This window comes from Thalassophryne amazonica, chromosome 10 (genome assembly GCF_902500255.1).
Source record: "Thalassophryne amazonica chromosome 10, fThaAma1.1, whole genome shotgun sequence".
NCBI classification, from domain to species: domain Eukaryota; kingdom Metazoa; phylum Chordata; class Actinopteri; order Batrachoidiformes; family Batrachoididae; genus Thalassophryne; species Thalassophryne amazonica.
The window spans coordinates 31,736,047-31,757,846 of record NC_047112.1 but is presented as its reverse complement, the minus strand read 5'-3'; positions in this window follow the sequence as shown (position 1 = coordinate 31,757,846).

The window sequence follows — 21,800 nt, the reverse complement described above, 5'->3', positions numbered from 1 at the left end:
ACCCCTGTTAGTGCCAAGATTACACCTATCTGGTATAACCAGTCTCATGATATCCACCCTCTCCTTAGAGTCCCAAACAGTGAAAACAGTGGGCCAATATTCATTCCATTCCCTACAATGTATCCAGAATCGTCAGTTTCATTTCTCCCTCCTATGGAGTTACTTAACAGTTCCTGTTGCATCTCTTCAAGTGTGATTAAGAGCTCTGTCAAATTTCCGTCTTCCCCTGTACGCATGGGAATAGCTGTGCAACATTCGGTGGCTTTGATCATAATACAAACTCCTTGTTCATCAGCCATCATCATCTCGATAGCTAATCTATTTTGCATTGTCATTAGCGAGGTGGCGTGCAGTTGTTCGGTTAAGGCTCCTACTGCTGCCAATGTCCAGTTCAGGTATCTTTGCTGATTATACCACAAGTAATTAATCCACTGCACCTCCTGGAACCTAGAACGGATTTTTGGAGTAACCCCAAACAGAGCCAATGCCCATCCCCATTTATCCGCATCTTCATCTGCTTTAACTCTGCTACTGTCTATGGCTTCTAACTGTCGGGGTATCCCTTCTGGTATCCCGTTTCTTACTGTGATGTTGTAGTCTGTTTTAAACGTCATTATTCCTCTTTTCTTACGAAGTTTCTGTGGCATGGGTTGTATTGAATTTGGCATTTCAATTACTGTTATTGCTCCTGTGAGCATCACAGGAGCACAAAGGCCTTTCCAATTCGGGGACAGCGATGACAGGAGTTTCCTTTTTTGTCCGCATATCCAAAAGATGTCAGCTAAGGGTACCGTTCCCTTAGCTAAATTTGGAGTAGATACCCATGAAGCATGGGTGAGATTCAGTCCAATTACAGACCCCCCTGTGGCCGGTACTATTTGTTCACACTGTATGCCTGCTGCTGGCAGGGTGTGACAGACGGTAATGTTCCATGCTGTTTTGGCCGGTTTGTATTCTTGCTGCTTTTGCATACACTGTATGTGGTGTTTTGGCTGGGTCGTCCCTACCTGCCAATCGCTTATGTATTGTGCTACTAAGCCTTTAGCTATACAGAATGGGTGTATCATCCCTTTCTCTATTTTAATCATAGGTGGAACGGTTCCTTCTGTACTTAGGGGCACTGGACAAAGTTTACTGTCGGCAGCATATTTTTCATCACCTACTGCCATTTTCATAACACATTGTGTATAGCATTCTGCTTGGTCTGAGTTATGTTGGGGACTCCTATAACAGTTGTTGATATCAGGTAGGGGTTTAGCCTGAGGTATCACACCTTTCCGGTGACAGGCTATGCAAGGCTTTTCACTGATCTGCCTAGCCGAAAATTTCAACCATTGGTAAAATAAATTGGTCTTCAACCCTTGTGTGCGGGCTAGGTCTGTACTGGGATCCCATCTCCCTAAGTGACTGCTTGTTTCTAGGCTTCTAATTGTCCTCTTTTTCCTTGGTTTGATTTTTACCCATTTTGTGGCTTCATGTACTGTAACAGTTACGTCTTGCTTGGTTTCCCTGCATCCTCTTTTATCACAAATTACCTCTATGTTGAGTGTTCCCTCCTCTTCACATTTGATGCTAATGGCTTTGCCTAATCAATCAATCAATCAATTTTTTTTTTATATAGCGCCAAATCACAACAAACAGTTGCCCCAAGGCGCTTTATATTGTAAGGCAAGGCCATACAATAATGATGTAAAACCCCAACGGTCAAAACGACCCCCTGTGAGCAAGCACTTGGCTACAGTGGGAAGGAAAAACTCCCTTTTAACAGGAAGAAACCTCCAGCAGAACCAGGCTCAGGGAGGGGCAGTCTTCTGCTGGGACTGGTTGGGGCTGAGGGAGAGAACCAGGAAAAAGACATGCTGTGGAGGGGAGCAGAGATCGATCACTAATGATTAAATGCAGAGTGGTGCATACAGAGCAAAAAGAGAAAGAAACAGTGCATCATGGGAACCCCCCAGCAGTCTACGTCTATAGCAGCATAACTAAGGGATGGTTCAGGGTCACCTGATCCAGCCCTAACTATAAGCTTTAGCAAAAAGGAAAGTTTTAAGCCTAATCTTAAAAGTAGAGAGGGTGTCTGTCTCCCTGATCTGAATTGGGAGCTGGTTCCACAGGAGAGGAGCCTGAAAGCTGAAGGCTCTGCCTCCCATTCTACTCTTACAAACCCTAGGAACTACAAGTAAGCCTGCAGTCTGAGAGCGAAGCGCTCTATTGGGGTGATATGGTACTACGAGGTCCCTAAGATAAGAAGGGACCTGATTATTCAAAACCTTATAAGTAAGAAGAAGAATTTTAAATTCTATTCTAGAATTAACAGGAAGCCAATGAAGAGAGGCCAATATGGGTGAGATATGCTCTCTCCTTCTAGTCCCCGTCAGCACTCTAGCTGCAGCATTTGAATTAACTGAAGGCTTTTTAGGGAACTTTTAGGACAACCTGATAATAATGAATTACAATAGTCCAGCCTAGAGGAAATAAATGCATGAATTAGTTTTTCAGCATCACTCTGAGACAAGACCTTTCTGATTTTAGAGATATTGCGTAAATGCAAAAAAGCAGTCCTACATATTTGTTTAATATGCGCTTTGAATGACATATCCTGATCAAAAATGACTCCAAGATTTCTCACAGTATTACTAGAGGTCAGGGTAATGCCATCCAGAGTAAGAATCTGGTTAGACACCATGTTTCTAAGATTTGTGGGGCCAAGTACAATAACTTCAGTTTTATCTGAGTTTAAAAGCAGGAAATTAGAGGTCATCCATGTCTTTATGTCTGTAAGACAATCCTGCAGTTTAGCTAATTGGTGTGTGTCGTCTGGCTTCATGGATAGATAAAGCTGGGTATCATCTGCGTAACAATGAAAATTTAAGCAATACCGTCTAATAATACTGCCTAAGGGAAGCATATATAAAGTGAATAAAATTGGTCCTAGCACAGAACCTTGTGGAACTCCATAATTAACTTTAGTCTGTGAAGAAGATTCCCCATTTACATGAACAAATTGTAATCTATTAGACAAATATGATTCAAACCACCGCAGCGCAGTGCCTTTAATACCTATGGCATGCTCTAATCTCTGTAATAAAATTTTATGGTCAACAGTATCAAAAGCAGCACTGAGGTCTAACAGAACAAGCACAGAGATGAGTCCACTGTCCGAGGTCATAAGAAGATCATTTGTAACCTTCACTAATGCTGTTTCTGTACTATGATGAATTCTAAAACCTGACTGAAACTCTTCAAATAGACCATTCCTCTGCAGATGATCAGTTAGCTGTTTTACAACTACCCTTTCAAGAATTTTGAGAGAAAAGGAAGGTTGGAGATTGGCCTATAATTAGCTAAGATAGCTGGGTCAAGTGATGGCTTTTTAAGTAATGGTTTAATTACTGCCACCTTAAAAGCCTGTGGTACATAGCCAACTAACAAAGATAGATTGATCATATTTAAGATCGAAGCATTAAATAATGGTAGGGCTTCCTTGAGCAGCCTGGTAGGAATGGGGTCTAATAAACATGTTGATGGTTTGGATGAAGTAACTAATGAAAATAACTCAGACAGAACAATCGGAGAGAAAGAGTCTAACCAAATACCGGCATCACTGAAAGCAGCCAAAGATAACGATACGTCTTTGGGATGGTTATGAGTAATTTTTTCTCTAATAGTTAAAATTTTGTTAGCAAAGAAAGTCATGAACTCATTACTAGTTAAAGTTAATGGAATACTCAGCTCAATAGAGCTCTGACTCTTTGTCAGCCTGGCTACAGTGCTGAAAAGAAACCTGGGGTTGTTCTTATTTTCTTCAATTAGTGATGAGTAGAAAGATGTCCTAGCTTTACGGAGGGCTTTTTTATAGAGCAACAGACTCTTTTTCCAGGCTAAGTGAAGATCTTCTAAATTAGTGAGACGCCATTTCCTCTCCAACTTACGGGTTATCTGCTTTAAGCTACGAGTTTGAGAGTTATACCATGGAGTCAGACACTTCTGATTTAAAGCTCTCTTTTTCAGAGGAGCTACAGCATCCAAAGCTGTCTTCAATGAGGATGTAAAACTATTGACGAGATACTCTATCTCCCTTACAGAGTTTAGGTAGCTATTCTGCACTGTGTTGTTATATGGCATTAGAGAACATAAAGAAGGAATCATATCCTTAAACCTAGTTACAGCGCTTTCTGAAAGACTTCTAGTGTAATGAAACTTATTCCCTACTGCTGGGTAGTCCATCAGAGTAAATGTAAATGTTATTAAAAAATGATCAGACAGAAGGGAGTTTTCAGGGAATACTGTTAAGTCTTCTATTTCCATACCATAAGTCAGAACAAGATCTAAGATATGATTAAAGTGGTGGGTGGACTCATTTACTTTTTGAGCAAAGCCAATAGAGTCTAATAATAGATTAAATGCAGTGTTGAGGCTGTCATTCTCAGCATCTGTGTGGATGTTAAAATCGCCCACTATAATTATCTTATCTGAGCTAAGCACTAAGTCAGACAAAAGGTCTGAAAATTCACAGAGAAACTCACAGTAACGACCAGGTGGACGATAGATAATAACAAATAAAACTGGTTTTTGGGACTTCCAATTTGGATGGACAAGACTAAGAGACAAGCTTTCAAATGAATTAAAGCTCTGTCTGGGTTTTTGATTAATTAATAAGCTGGAATGGAAGATTGCTGCTAATCCACCGCCCCGGCCCGTGCTACGAGCATTCTGACAGTTAGTGTGACTCGGGGGTGTTGACTCATTTAAACTAACATATTCATCCTGCTGTAACCAGGTTTCTGTTAGGCAGAATAAATCAATATGTTGATCAATTATTATATCATTTACCAACAGGGACTTAGAAGAGAGAGACCTAATGTTTAATAGACCACATTTAACTGTTTTAGTCTGTGGTGCAGTAGAAGGTGCTATATTATTTTTTCTTTTTGAATTTTTATGCTTAAATAGATTTTTGCTGGTTATTGGTAGTCTGGGAGCAGGCACCGTCTCTACGGGGATGGGGTAATGAGGGGATGGCAGGGGGAGTGAAGCTGCAGAGAGGTGTGTAAGACTACAACTCTGCTTCCTGGTCCCAACCCTGGATAGTCACGGTTTGGAGGATTTAAGAAAATTAGCCAGATTTCTAGAAATGAGAGCTGCTCCATCCAAAGTGGGATGGATGCCGTCTCTCCTAACAAGACCAGGTTTTCCCCAGAAGCTTTGCCAATTATCTATGAAGCCCACCTCATTTTTTGGACACCACTCAGACAGCCAGCAATTCAAGGAGAACATGCGGCTAAACATGTCACTCCCGGTCTGATTGGGGAGGGGCCCAGAGAAAACTACAGAGTCCGACATTGTTTTTGCAAAGTTACACACCGATTTAATGTTAATTTTAGTGACCTCCGATTGGCGTAACCGGGTGTCATTACTGCCGACGTGAATTACAATCTTACCAAATTTACGCTTAGCCTTAACCAGCAGTTTCAAATTTCCTTCAATGTCGCCTGCTCTGGCCCCCGGAAGACAATTGACTATGGTTGCTGGTGTCGCTAACTTCACATTTCTCAAAACAGAGTCGCCAATAACCAGAGTTTGATCCTCGGCGGGTGTGTCGTCGAGTGGGGAAAAACGGTTAGAGATGTGAACGGGTTGACGGTGTACACGGGGCTTCTGTTTAGGGCTACGCTTCCTCCTCACAGTCACCCAGTCAGCCTGCTTTCCCGGCTGCTCGGGATCTGCCAGGGGGGAACTAACGGCTGCTAAGCTACCTTGGTCCGCACCGACTACAGGGGCCTGGCTAGCTGTAGAATTTTCCACGGTGCGGAGCCGAGTCTCCAATTCGCCCAGCCTGGCCTCCAAAGCTACGAATAAGCTACACTTATTACAAGTACCATTACTGCTAAAGGAGGCCGAGGAATAACTAAACATTTCACACCCAGAGCAGAAAAGTGCGGGAGAGACAGGAGAAGCCACCATGCTAAATCGGCTAAGAGCTAGTAGCTACGCTAAGCTAGCGGATTCCTAAAAACACGCAAAGTGAATAATGTGTAAATAATTTAGAGGTGATTCAGCAGAAGGAGTGCTTTAGTTAAGGCACGTAAAGATTACACTGGGAAACAAATCGTAATCTAGATAACTAGATCAATCTAACTGCGCAGATTAAACAGCTAACAGATACAGAAAAACACCGCTGTGCTCCGGAACAGGAAGTGATACAATACCGCAGTGAGAGCCAACCACCAGTAGAGAACCACCAGTAATATGTAATCCCCCAGCTTTCCCTGTATTCCTATGTTCTTGTAGGCTTTTGATTTAATGTATACCAAATTATATGTTTTTCCTGTGTTTAGAATGCCTTGTTTAGCTGCTATTGCGGCCATGGCCACGGCACAGTCCGTTGTATGTTTTGGATGTCTATTTTCTCCCATACTGACCACCAGTAGTATTGTCAATCCCTTGAATAATTCCTTAATCATTGCTCTGATGACTGTTGAGATGTGCTACTAGATGTGCTACTAAGTGAGCCGTCACTAGATGAGCTGTCACTAGGGATGTGTGGTGTATCTGTGCTTTGTCTGGGTTGTACTTCCTGCGGTTCTTCTGTCGGTAAATCTACTGAGTTGCTGTCCGAGTCTGATGTCTCCTGTGGCCTGTCTATCTGTCGGTCTGTATTTCTGTCTGTCTGTTGGCCTGCGTCTCCAGTTGTCTCTGAGTCTGCATCTGAGTCTGTCGCTGCTCTATCTGGCAGGGATCCACTACTCTCTGAAGCTGTGCGTCGTCTTTGTTCAATCAGTCTCTGTGAGCGCCTTGGCCAGTGTTCGCCTGGCTGCAGGGAGGCGTGGCCTTCCCTCGGTGCTTCTTCTGGCTGCAGGGAGGCGTGGCCGTCCCTCGGTGCTGCTGTAGGGTCTCTGGCTTCTCCTGCTTCCCCCCTTGGCCCGGCGGCTCTGCCAAGACGAGCTTGCCGAGGCCGCAGGGGTGCTGGGCCACCAACCCTACAGCAGTGGTTTAAATGAAACCAAGTGTCCTTACCGTCTACTTTGACTGCTGTACGTGAGGCAAGAATAACTTTAAAAGGACCTTCTCGGCGGGGCCTGTCCCACTTCTTTTTGAACACCTTGACGTAAACCAGATCACCAGGCTGGATGCTCTGATTTTCGAGTGGAATCTCTGCTTCTCTGTCTTCTGTAGCACCTTTGACCTGCAAAAAGATAGTTTTGTGTATTTGGGTTAACTGTCTCAGATAATTATGCCATTCGTCTTCTAGCTGCTCCAGCGATGGTCCTTCGTAGGGTCCTCTCAGGTATGGAATAGGCATCGGCCGACCTGTAAGAGCTTCAAATGGTGTCAAATGGGTTAGTCGGTTAGTTTGTGAGCGCATTGACAATAAAGCAAGCGGCAACGCATCCAGCCAGGTTAGTTTGCCATTGCTGTCTGCTATGATTTTTGCTAGTTTGTTCTTTAAAATGCCATTAGCCCGTTCCACCGCCCCATTTGATTGGGGGTGATAAACACATCCAAACTTCTGTTTGATACCCAATTGTTTGAATGTTTCTTGTGTAACCTTGGCTACAAAAGCCCTACCGTTGTCAGATGAGATAGTATCTGGAATGCCAAATCTTGGAAAGACGTCTCGGCACAAGAATTTGGCTACCGTTTTATGGTCTTGATTTGCAGAGGCTACTGCCTCAATCCATCGGCTGAATCTGCATATCACTACCAAAACATATCTCATTCGTTTAACTCGGTTTTCAGCTCCCATGTCTATGAAATCCATCATAAGATGTCTGAATGGCCCATCAGGGACCGGAATGTGGGCTAAAGGGGCTGTGAATGATTTCCGGACATTGTACTGTGCACATACCTCACACTCATTCAACAAACGGTCCACTGTTGCTGCCATATATGGTGACCACCAGACAGCTTTTAGTTTGTTCATAATTTGGACTCGCGAACAATGATCGGGTCCGTGGGCCCAAATGATTGCATGTCGTAATAAATTGGTGGGTAACACAAAATGTCCATGACTACTGCGCCACAGCTTGTCCGCTGGCCCCTGACTGCGTGTCTCAATAGCTCCTCGTTTAACCCACATTCGTTTTTCTTCTCCACTGGCCCTACTTTGAGCCACTATCAGTGCGTCAAGTGAAACCAGTGGGGCACAATCTTGGATGGTTAGCAGGGGAAACATATTTTCTCCTTGTGCTCCTTTGCGAGCTGCGTCATCTGCTAGATTGTTACCTTGAGCTATGATGTTATTATTCTTTTGATGACCTGCACATTTAATGATGGCTACCTCAGACGGTAATTGGAGAGCTTGTAACAGTTGGGAAATCGCTTCTCCATGAGTGACAGGGGTGCCATCTGCTCTCAGGAATCCCCTTTGTTTCCAAATGTTTGCATGTACATGACATACGCCATAAGCGTAGGCTGAGTCTGTGTAGATATTAACACGTTGATCTTTAGCTATCTGGCAAGCCATAGTTAAGGCTTTGATCTCTGCCAGTTGGGCTGAACAAGGCTGATCAATTCCTTGGGACTCCAGTAATTCAAAGGTCTCGCCATCCGTGTTTAGTTTAACTATCCCCATACCCGCATGCAATCCCGCGGCATCCCGAAAGCATGAGCCATCCACGAACAGGGTTAGATCTGCATCTATGGCGTGATTATACAAATGTTCTCTGGCTCTCAAAAATTTCTCTGTCTCTGCCACACAGTTATGTGGAGTACCATCTAACGGTGTGGTCAATTTGGTGGCGGGATTCACCGTGTGACAACGTTGTATTGTTATTTCTGGAGCGGACAACACAACTTCATATCCAGTGCGTCTAGCTTGTGTTAAGACAAAACGTTGACTGGTTAGCAGGGCATGTAACTGATGCGACGTGTACAACGTTACTGCATGTCCCATGATTATGGATGATGCTTTTTGAAATGCAAAGGCAGCTGCTGCTAGACCCTGATAGCATGGTGGCAATCCTGTTTCAATGTTGTCAAGCTTTGTACTATAATAGGCCAATGGTTGTTTTCCTTCATTTGTTTCCTGCATTAGTACAGCACAAGCATAACCAGCTTTTTCAGTAACATACAAATGGAAAGGTTTCCCATAATCTGGGTTACCTAACGCGGGAGCAGATTGCATGTCTGTTTTTAGGGCCTCAAAAGCTCCCGTTGCCTGATCTGTCCAGACGAGGAGAGCTGCATTGCTTGTTTGCCCCACTGCTCTAATCATGGCACGCAAAGGTGCAGTTTTTATAGCATAATCACAAATCCACGGCCGACTGTACCCTGCCATCCCAAGGAATGAAAGCATCTGTCCCACTGTTTGGGGTTTGGGAGCCTTGATTATAGCCTCCACTTGGCTTGGGGCTATACATCGCGTGGTCCCACACAACTGTCTTCCCAAGTATTCTACTTGTTGTTTGCAGAACTGCAATTTGTCCTTACTTACTTTATGACCTCCATCTGCCAATGCATGCAATACAATTAATGAATCTTTTTCACACTGTTCTTGAGTCTCTGATGCAATAAGGAGATCATCCATATATTGCACCAATGTACTGGGTATATCAAGGTGTTGTAAATCTTCAGCCAGGACTTTGTTAAAGATGGCTGGGGACAGGTTCAGTCCCTGAGGTAGCCGTGTATACGTTAGCTGTTGTCCCAGAAATGTGAATGCAAACAAATGTTGTGAGTCTGGGTACACAGGCACACTGAAATAGGCTGAACACAGATCAATTACTGTGTACCATTTTGCTCCAGCAGGGATGCTTGATAGTATAGTATGCGGATCAGGTACTATAGGTGCATCCATTTCTATTATTGCATTGATAGGACGCAGATCATGTACCAGCCGATACTCTTTGGTATTGTTTTTAGGGATAGGATAGATAGGAGTATTGCATGGGCTTGCAGTTTTTATTAGAACTCCAGCTGCCATTAGTCCCTTAATTACTGGTTTTATGCCTTCAATAGCCTGAGGTTTTAATGGATACTGCCTTTGGTGAGGCAGTTTTGCTCCCGGTTTTACTTTTATTTTTACTGGTAAGGCTGTTTTTACTAGTCCTACATCCGTTTTGCTTTTGGACCACACCACTGGTGGTATTTGCTCTAACAATTTCTCTTGTTGGGCCGATAACACCATCTGTCCCTCTGGTCTAGGATTGAGCTCCACTTTTTGAGCTATAGCCTCATCATTTACTTTTAAATTAATTCGTATAAACTGCTGGTCTTTTGACAGATGTACTTGTGGACTTTCCATGTTTTGCCATTCTTCAACTTCTGAGGCTGTCTTTACCATTGGACCTAGGTCATGGGATTCATACTTTTCTGAGACTAAAAGGGTCACATGAGGTGTGGCATTCGGCACTTGATACCATTGTTGTTCAGCTGAAGTTAGCTTGACAGAAGCTGCGGCCCCTTGGGGGCCTAAATAAATTTCTGTGGTGGTTATGTGAAACAGCCGTTGATTCATCAATACATCCCAGCAGCATGCATAGTCAGTTTGTTCTTGTTTGGCATCGAACATCAGGGTGACATGTAAAGGTAAACTAGGTGTACATACTGCTTCATAGTGTTGTTCTGCCCAGGGCTTCCATTTTTCCCATTCCAGTTGAAGATTTGAATTTTCTGGTTGTAACTTCAGCCAGTATACCATGGGTTGCACAGGTCAGTATAACAGGGGTGCTTCAATTGTTTTTCCTGCAATCGTTACAGGAAGTGGGCGTGTAAAAGGTATTATTTGAGTTTTCCCAGAGAAGCCGATGGTCTTAATTACAGACCCAGAGAGGGGGAGATGAGCGCCCATTTTCCCTATGCAAGAGTATGTTGCCCCTGTATCCACCATGAAAGGGAAATCTCTGTTTTGTATATTAACAGTGACGGTTGGCTCTTCCTTAGGTATCATCGAAATAGCCAATGCCACCGTTTCCCCCTCTGTCTTCTCTAGGCCTCCCTATTGCCAATAGGCAGAGGGTCCAACCCAAGGTCGGGCCGGACAATTTCTCATTCGATGTCCAGGTTGTCCACAGCTCCAACACTCATTAGAGGGTTGATCCCCTATTGGGGGTGTTGGTCCCATAGGCGGTCCCGCTTGACTGTTCCTGGGAGCTGAGTTCTGGAATCTGCTTCCAAATGAAGGTTGGCGAGATCCTCTTCGCCACCCTCCTCTTTGACCTTGAAAGTTCCGTGACTCTCCTCTCCACCCATGACTGTAGGTGGGTCCATTTCCGGGTGTGCCGGTGCTATGGTAGTGATAGTGATGCTCCACTGGTGCTGAGACTTCTCCTGCAGCAGTGCTCCCTGCTGCTCCTTGGGGGCTCTGTGTGGCTGTTACCACAGGTGCCTGTATGGTGGCAGCAGTGTTTGCCGTAGGGCCTGTGCTTGCCGACTCAGAAGGAACAGGGGTCATCATTGGTGCCTGGGTCTTTGTTTTTTCTTTCTTGACTTTGGTTAGCTCTCCCAACTGCATCTGCACCAATTTTTTCGTCAGGGATTTTGCTGCATCTTCTTCTTTTTGTTTTTCTTTCTTGTAGATTTCAAGATGGTGACAAATATGCTCAGAGTATAAAGCCCAATTCATTTTTGATAGTCCCACGACTCCATCTAGGGCTTTCTGAACCTCATCTGGTAGAGCCTTTTTTACAGTTATTTTAAAAAGGATTTCAGTTGCTGGAGAATGGTTCCATGCATTTCCTGTTTCCTCCGCCCATCTTTTCTGGAATCGGTGCAGGAACTTCTTTGGGCACTCTTCAGGTGTCCACTCCTCATCATCCAATTTAGAGGGATCCAAGACCTCAGGGTACTTTCTTCTCAGTCCTTCCCACATGGAGTTTCTATAGCGATTAAAGGGGACTTCATCATGTTGATTAGTGCCCATCATTTGTGTTAGTCCAACCTTTCCTGCTAATTCTTCAGTGTCATGTTTTCCCATGACATGCATTAGCAAGGCTTTTATGTCACCTAAAGACAAGGTTACCCCTGCAGTGCCTTCTTCTAAGGCAGTTATCCATCTCCCAGCTCCTTGGGTGATGTCTGGCAGTCTGTTGGCCAGCCCCACCATGTCTGTCCAGCTCCATGGGGTATACACATGATGACCATTTCTAACCACCAATGGGCATATGAGGTCTTCGTCCTCCTCTTCTTCTGTGCGGGCTCCATACTGTCTTCCAGATCGAGTGCGACTGACTGGTTCCAGGCAGTCCATCCAGTCGGTTATATTCTGTTCTAAAGCCGCTATGTCTTTGGCTACACATTGTTGTCTTTGCCTGAGTCGGGCCTCTTTTGCAGTCTCAATGATGATCTCACCAGAAATTTTTCGGGTGGGTGGCTGTATAATGTGATTCCCTTGATTGGGCGTCGACTGTTGTAATATTCTTCTTTCCTCGGTGTCCCTATGTCTTTGTATTCTTTCCTTCGCTAGCCAAAGTTGCTCAGCTAGTTCTTCATTATCTCTTCTGGCCAGATCCAGTGTGTCACAGAAGCTCTTGTGCCACTCTTCGGAGCCTCTATAGCCTGTGAAGGTCCAGTCGGCTGACTTATGGTGGGAGGGGACGGTTTTCAGTGGACCTCGATGTGCAGGCGGAGCCTTCAGGTCTCTCTCTTTATCCTCGTCTGCCTCCGTGTCACTGTTATTTGTGGCCCCCCCTGCTGGTCGTGGTGAGCGACCACTTACTTTCGGACTTGGAGACCTTGTATGATCCATTTGACAGACTGAGGACCTGTCTCCTTGTGGCTCTCGAGCTTTTAGTGTCAGTGTGAATTTGCCCTCCACATCCATGCCTTGGTCCTCTTCACAAGTTTCTAATACAAATTGTCCAGCTGTCTTTCCCATATCATGACGTTTATATGGGGGTGGCTCTGATTCCCAGCTCGGTGCACTGGCTTTAGTCTCTTTGGATCTTTCCTCTGTCATTTTTTCTCTTTTCTGCTGTAGCCTCTGTGCTTCCTGCTTGAACAAGGCCAAAACTTCTTTTTCTTCAGTGCGTTTTTTGTTGTTTTTTATGTTCTTCTGCTGATCTTTAATTTCTTTTTTCTGTATTTCTACCGCAACTGCTTCACACATCACCGGATCAAATGATCCCACCAAAGGCCATTGCCTGCCCCCATGTGACCTTTTGTGCCACTTTCTCATACATTGGTTGGCCTTAGTGCGTTTTCCTGGATATTTTCTTAGTACTAAGTCTAGCGGGGTACTTTCCCGACCTTGACCTTGAGAGTTACCCATGTAACCCATGTGAGGTGTTTCTATGGTGTTCTGGTAGTCCCTCAGGGGCTGTCCTGATCCAGACCAATAACTTGCTGGCTGTAACACCTGTTTTGTATTTTAAACCCTTAAAAGGATTAAATTTCCAACTGCTATGCCCGTCTTCTTTTTCTTTAACTAAATATGAAAATTTACCTGTTTCCCACCGAACCTTCCTTGGGACCACAGTCAGAGTCAACCTAGGAAACAGTTCTTCACCTGGATCGGTTGGTAGTGTTACTAAATGATTTAATGGTATGCTAAGTTCTTTATTAGGGTCAGCACAAAGCAGCTCCAGCCACGGGGTTAAACCCTGATGCCACAGACGTCTTATCAGCAGCTCCCAATTAATTAGAGGGAATTGTTCTTTCTTTTGCTTCAGATTGATTACCTTAGTAATCTGCCATAATTTCTGATTGATCTCTTGTTCGTCCTGCCAATGTTCTGCTCCTACCCTGTCAAAATAGGTCCTTTCCAGCCAAAAATGTGTCCTGATTCCCTGGGTTTCGATGTCTCCGTCAGTCAAGTAATGTTCTGGGAGTATTATTTCATCATCACTTAAGTCTCCCATCAAAGACTGTCCCAAGCATTGATCAGTCTGTCAGCTTTTTCACTATAATCTAAGCTTTAACTCTTTTGATTTATAACCAACTTTATTTATTTAATCCTCTTACAACCCTAACACCTCCTAATGTCTTTGCTCCCGACTTTCTATTTCCCTTCTAATTTTTATTTTATTTTTTATTTTTTTTAACTTTCTGCTTCTCGTCTTTTTCTGCTATGTTTGTTTATTAGTTTTCTCTCTTTGAAATAATATCTACCTTCTCTGTATTTACATAGCACTCTTCTCTTGTCTTTTTCTTCACTGCCTCTGTTTCACACTTTCCTCTCTGCCTGTCATGCACCTCCCAAGTCCTCCTGTTGGGTCTAAATACCTCCCCCTCGTACTCTTTCACATTAATCTTGTATGTCAGCCAGCCTGCAAGTTCTCACAGCTTTACACAGATTACTCTCCACTCTCCCACACACCAATCTTCAAAAGCTTTATACACAAAAATTATTAAAAACAACTTTCTATATATCTCTATCTAGACTTCTGCCACTTTTCACTCCGCGGCTTTAAACAACCTTTTTATTCACTTAACACCAATGTGTTCTGTTTAAGCATGTATCTCTTCTTCACGTTAGACAGCTTCTCCGGCGCTGTCAGCAACTTCATATATTACTTTTTTACAAGCCCTCTTTGAGCGTACAATATTTCATTTACTTCTACGCCTTACCGCGCCTCGCGTGCGTATCCTGTGCTTAATATATTATTTTTCACCAGCTCCTTTCTGAGCATACAATATTTCATTTACTTCTACGCCTTACCGCGCCTCGCGTGCGTATCCTGTGCTTACTATATTATTTTCACAAGCTCCTTTCTGAGCATACAATATTTCATTTATTTCTACGCCTTACCGCGCCTCGCGTGCGTATCCTGTGCCTACTATATTATTTTTCACCAGCTCCTTTCTGAGCATACAATATTTCATTTATTTCTACGCCTTACCGCGCCTCGCGTGCGTATCCTGTGCCTTTCTGCACTTTCTTCTACCTTTTTTTTCACTTACTGAGCTCCTCGTGAGCTTAATGTGCCTTTGCACTGAAAATATTCTCTTTTTCTTTTCTTATAAAAAACTCATATTACTGTGTACTTAATTACTTATTCTTCTCCCACGCCCCACAAGCGTGTATTTGGTGCCTTACTGCACTATTTTCTGCTTCATTAATTCTCATGTATTCTGCACTAACTCTCTATTTATTTTATTTTTTTTTATAGTTTTTCTCTTTTCTTAAAAAATGACATCCTTTATTGAGCTCTTTTACTTACTGTCAGCTGTGCTACTTTGCACTTTTAAATCTCTTTATCACGTACGGTATTTCTACTGCGCCCCCTCAGGCGCTTATCTTGTGCTTCCTCTGCACGTATTCTCTGTTAAACTCTTTTTCTTACTTATTTCACTTCAGTCTCTGTTAAACTCTTTAAACAACCTTGTATTACCTTGTATCTATTTGTCAGTATACTCCCCTAAATTAACCCCTACAGCGCATGCTATCAGCCGGCACGTTAGTAACAAATTTCAACACCAATTATTCCCCAAGCATCCAGGTTAGTTCTCCACGCACTCTTTCCGCACCAGAGTTCATGAACATTCCTGACCTTTCACTCACATAGACATTCTTTTTCCCGGGAACACACACACCTTCTGAGCATTTTATCTACAAGGCCTGATAATTTTCAATCTTATCTTTTTTAGTCTCTTATCAATTTTCTTAGTCCAGGTTCTTTTGGGTAAGAGGCAATTAAAAATATCACCTGTCAACTTGGGCGGAAATCCCGACTCACTCCTCCAGATCGTGCAGAAATTATAAAAGGTTTCTGCTTACCTTTTAGTCGTGATCACTGTTATTTATGGTCTGGAGGGATGAGCTGGACTGCCCCAGGCTGCCGGAATGCCCCTGGACCCTCCTGAAGCTGGCTCGCCAAGTTCTGTCGCGGCTCGTCTTTAGTCTTCTCAGGATGTCGTCTTTTAGATAACACAAACTAATTGCAAGTGATATGCTAGAAAATGACACAACACTTTAGAATAATTCAGCCTTAAGCAAGATAAAATGCACAGAGTTTTTAAGTTTATTTAAGCCTTCGACACAAAGCTTAGACAAACTGAGTCCTCTAGAGAGACTGAATATGACAACCGCGCTCATCTATTTATTGGAGACCCGCGGGCATCGCTCCTCCTTCGACTTTTTTATTTATTTCATTCCCAAGACATGGTTTTCTATTGGAAGCGTCCTCTAGTGAACCCTAAGCAGGTGTTAGGCCATTATTTCAATGTGACAAACGCTCCCATTAAAACATGAAGGATTTACAACTGATTTTTTTAAAAGACCTTCAGCCACAGGTGCAGCTGGCCTGAGGCCCCCTCCGCACGTGGCCTCAGCCACACGTGCAGCTGGCCTGAGGCCCCTGCACGCGGCCTGCGGGAAAGCACCTAAAAGGCCTTGGAAAGCCCCTGACAGACTAAATGACTAATAGAGCCCTTTTTTTGGGTTGAACACCTGCTAGTTCAACCAGAGGACATACAGTTCGGATCAGGACACTTGATAGTTCATCACAGTTCAAATATGGACCTAAAAATTCTTCTACACAACCTTACTATGTCCTATGTTGAATTTTGAGGGCCATCGAGAAAAGACTATGGAACATTGGAGAAGGAAGGATGAGCAAGTGGCAGATCCCCCTGAGAATGGCTCAGGATCACAAAACAGTGAGTCAGATAGTGGCGTAATTGATGGGGTTACTGTGGCAGTGGGTGGAGAACTGAGTGCACCGCTAGTGCTGGATGTGGGGAGTAATATGGCTAACTGTTCCATGAGTGTAGAGAGCTGGGTGCTAAGCTGGTTTACCTGAGCTTAAAGCTGCAGGTTGGTGCAGATAGGTCACGGATTTCCAAAATTTGCTGCTGATGTTGGTTGAGCAAACCTCCTTGGGAGGAGAGCGCATGGTGGATGGATCCTGCCCCAGCTGAGTCCATGTTATTGTAACAGTCAAGGTCGTCTGATGTACCTTTAAGAGAGACTATGCCACGCCACCAGAGGGCGCAACAGTTAATATTATTTACCAGTCTATGTGGCACTCTCGTTATGGACGTATGTCTTAAGCCGAGCTCCCGTCTTCATATTTTGCCACTCGACTCACAAGTGATGTATGGATTCGTGCTTGTTTCGCATGTTAAGTAGCCGTGTAACCTGGCATTGTATGGTTATATCTTGCGTTTGTAATAAAGGCGAGCATTGTGGAAACCTGAACCTGAGCAGCTGTGCACTTCCTGGCTAATTGTCCTAGCCTGCGATGCTCTCAAACCCGTTGACTCTAAAAATACGGATCCAGACCATCACAATTGGCGCCCAAACAACTTTTCCTTGGACCGTCCTGCAAAACCGGAGTCTACGAGCTGTTATCAGAACTCAACAAGTGGAAAAGCACCATGGAGTGGTTAGCAGCCCATGCTGGTTAGTCGTGCGTGTCGGCAACATCAAAGGAACAGACGGACACATTTGAACAAGTGTGGATTCACGTCCTGCATTCTTGCTCCGCCGTTACTGGCTTTAGATAAACCACGAGACCGTGAAGATTCTTGAAACTGAACTGAAATGTGGGGCAGAAACAGCAGAAAAGAGAGTCACTTGTGGATTGTGAGCAATAACTATAAGGGACTGCATATTTGATCTCACAGCTATTTGGGAATTCAAAGAGATCAGCACAGTAAAAAAAATAAAATAAAATAAATAAATAAATAAATAAATAAAGAGAGAAAAAAAGAAACACAAATAAAAAAATAAAAAGAAAAAAAATAAAGGAAAAGTTTTAGAGACCTCAAACTGAGTTGGTGAGTTAAAGCCATGGCTAAGTATCCTGAGTACTTCGACTTTGAAGACCCCCACTATGACACCGACTTTGCAGCTCTCCCAAGACTGTCTGCTCCCACACACGACAATGTGGACCTCGAACACAAAGTAGTGAACTTACAGGCCAAAGTTGACATGCTTCAGCAGTGCCTACATGAATCCCTTAATCTACAAGGAAAAATTCTGGAACATTGGGACAGAGATGACAAGTTAGCCACTGCATGCCCCCCTGCTGACCCCCCAACCACATCCCAGTGACTACCTCGACCCCTTTGTGCCTGCTCCTCTTTCCAGGAGAACTACATACTCCAATGTGACGATGCCATCACATGCTAAAGCTGCGGAGGACACAAAACATCACCAGTCATATTCTCTTGAACTTGCAAATACGAGGTCTGTCCATAAAGTATAGGTCCTTTTTATTTTTTTCAAAAACTATATGGATTTCATTCATATGTTTTTACGTCAGACATGCTTGAACCCTCGTGCGCATGTGTGAGTTTTTCCACGCCTGTCGGTGACGTCATTCGCCTGTGAGCACTCCTTGTGGGAGGAGTCGTCCAGCCCCTCGTCGGAATTCCTTTGTCTGAGAAGTTGCTGAGAGACTGGCGCTTTGTTTGATCAAAATTTTTTCTAAACCTGTGAGACACATCGAAGTGGACACGGTTCAAAAAATTAAGATGGTTTTCGGTGAAAATTTTAACGGCTGATGAGAGATTTTGAGGTGATACTGTCGCTTTAAGGACTTCTCGTGGTGCGAGACGTCACGCAGCGCTCTCAGGCGCCGTCGTCAGCCTGTTTCAAGCTGAAAACCTCCACATTTCAGGCTCTATTGATCCAGGACGTCGTGAGAGAACAGAGAAGTTTCAGAAGAAGTCGGTTTCAGCAGAGTACTGTTCATCTGTGGACACTCATCAATGAATGAGTGCTGTCTCTGGCGATGTCTGTGTAGATGTCAGCGCAGTCAGGAGGTGGGCAAAGAGTTTGAAGGGTGAAAAGGGTGAAAATGTGCTCAAAACAAACACAGTAACAGAAAGTGTAAACATAATATAACAAATTTATATATATATTTACTGTAGCATTAGCAACTACTTACACATAGCAACACTAAGAGAACACTTTTCCCCATTGCATGATGGGAAGTACACCCCTCAGGACACTAATATGCATATTTTCATGTTTGTTCAATTACAAAAATTACAAATGTTTTGGGGCAGTCCCTCAGAAATGTTTAATTAAAACTGATATTTTCATATATTTATTTTAAAAAATATACTACTTATATTAGTAGGAAGTGCTGTTTGCAGTATTCAGCTACAGTTTGTGATTCCTGTAAGTGGGATTTTAAGGGCCCATTGTTGAGCTTCAGTCTGAGTTCAGGTTTTTGAGTTGTCTCTGTGTCTTTTTTGTGAGTCTTTGTTACCTGTTATGTTCTGTTTCCCGGTTCTATGTGTGTGTAGGTATGTGTGAGTGCATGTGTCTATCCCCCCATGTCCTGTGTTGGTCCTGTGTGTGTGTATGCACCCTTTTCATCCTGCTGTCTGCGTCAGCTGTCATGTCCGTGTCGTGTGTGAGGGTAGGTGGGGGTGCTCGCTCTGCGACTGGTGTGTGGGCACGTTCCTCCAACCTGGTCTGTGTGTGAGTGTGTGGGTTGCGTTTACTCCTGTTTCTGTGTGTGCGTCCGTGCATGTCCGAGTCTTAGGTGTGAGTGTGTGTCTACCTTCCTTGACGTGTGAGCATATTTCGTCCTCCATAGTGTGTGTGTGAGCATATGTATGCGCATGCGTGTCTGGGAATGGCTCCCTCCCACGTGTTCCAAGTCCTGCATGTGTGTATGGAGGGGATCCTCTCTGGCTCTCTCTCATGTGTGGGCATGGAACAGTCATTCATCATGTTTGGTTCTCTGTGTGTGCATGTGTCATTTCAGCTGTCCATGTTTCTGGGCCATTATGCCCCCCCGATCTTTTATGTTTTGTGCTGTTTTGGTCCTTTCTATAGTTCTCAGCATTGTCTTATTATTACTTTGTTCCAGTTTGAGTCCCACGTGTATATCTTTGTGTAATCATAACGCTAGGTTTCAGGTCTGTTGTTCTATTCATTGTTCTTCCATGTTTGAGTTATCTGTCATTCAGTTGTCTGTATGTTCCACTTTGGACTTTGCAGTTTGTGCACTTTGTGTTATGGTTTGTCATTTCATAATTTAGTGTTATTTTCCACACTGTTCGGGTTGGCCGTTCAGTTTTCATCTCTGTGCATTCCTTTATCTTCCCCACGTGTCCTGACTTTTCCTTGTTGCACCTGTTGTTTATCACTTGAGTATTTAAGCCTCTCCCTCCTCACTGTTAGTTACTGGTCAATTACACTTGTCCGTTATCCAGTTTTAGTTTGTAAGTCTTTGCAGCCAGCTTGGTTTTTCTGTCAGCTGTTTTTTGGTTGGTCAGTCACTGGGTCTTTTGTAGTTTTTTTGTGGTTTGGGGCTTTTGTGTCATCCTGGTCATGATTGTTTATCATTGTCACTTGAAGATTAAACACCCTGTTTTTTGCACTTTAACCCTTTTGAGTCTTCGCTGCTGTGCATCTTGGGTTCCAATCCTTGCTCAGAGTGCTTCATACCTTAACACCCATAAACTTACTTTCACATCTTTTATTTATCTTAATATATCCAAATGAGTTTTTTTGTAATCTTGAGTTTTATAAATGGAAGGGTCATCTATATATTAGATGTGATAAATGACTATGTGGAATATTTGTGAACCACTATTAGTATTTCGGGCAGTGAATGTTTTCACGGCAAGCACAAAGTGTTTGCCTTTTCCACTAATAAATAACGTATCATAACACACATCAAACTCACGTTTGTCTTTAAGACACACACACACACACACACACACACACACACACACACACACACACACACACACACACACACACACACACACACACACACACACACACACACACACAGTCTCATTTCTTTGCATCCATTTTAAATAGGTTATTCTTTTAAGATCAATTAAGATTTTTTTTTTTTTTGCCACAGAATTTCCATTGCTTTCCAGTTAGAACACAAAAATGTTATTTCTTTTGAGCTGTTTAGATATGGTGATGTTTTTATCCTTCAGAACATTGTCCAGCTGCCTGTATCTGATGTAGCAATGAATGCTGACGAATGTAGCAAGTTTTGGGTTTCGTCAGGGTTTGTTAAAGGTTGCAAAACAGTTTGCGAACAGTTTTAAGGGTCACAAACAGTATTTGTTGTCACAAATAAATTTTGAACAGGTGCAAACATTTGTAAAACAGTTGTAAGGCTTTGTTAACGGTTGTAACATGTGTTGCTAAAGTTCTTTTTGGTTCACAAACACTCTGTGACCCAAAAAAGTTTACCTTTGTTTCTTCCTTTGTTCTTTTTCAACCCCTCTTTTCCTTTTCTTCTGCAGCCGGATCACTGCAGCAGCAGCCAGACAAAGCAATTCGTTCTCAAGGGCAGCAGTACGTTGGGCTTCTTTCTGACATAAATTAATTTCCATATTCTGGAAATCTATCTTCTATATTGTCTATATACAGTTGTATGAAAAGGTTTGGGCACCCCTGATCATTTTCATGATTTTCCTTTATAAATCATTGGTTGTGTGGATCAGAAATTTCAGTTAAATATGTCATATAGCAGATGAACACACTGATATCTGAGAAGCGAAATGAAGTTAATAAGATTTACAGGAAGTGTGCAATAATTATTTAAACAAAATTAGGCAGGTGTATAACCTTCGGCACCCTTATCATTTTATTGATTTGAATACATTTAGCACTAATTAGTGGAACACAAAATTGGTTTGGTAAGCTCATTGACCCTTCACCTCCTTATACAGGTGAATCCAGTCATGAGAAAGGGTATTTAAGGTGGCCATTTACAAATGCTTCCCCTCTTTGCATCTCTTCTAATGAGTGACAACATGGAAGCCTCTAAACAACTCTCAAATGACATGAAAACAAAGACTGTTCAACATCATGGTTTAGGGGAAGGATACAAAAAGCTATCTCAGAGATTTCAGCTGTCAGTTTCCACTGTGAGAAACATAGTGAGGAAATGGAAGACCACAGGCACAGTACTAGTTAACCTCTT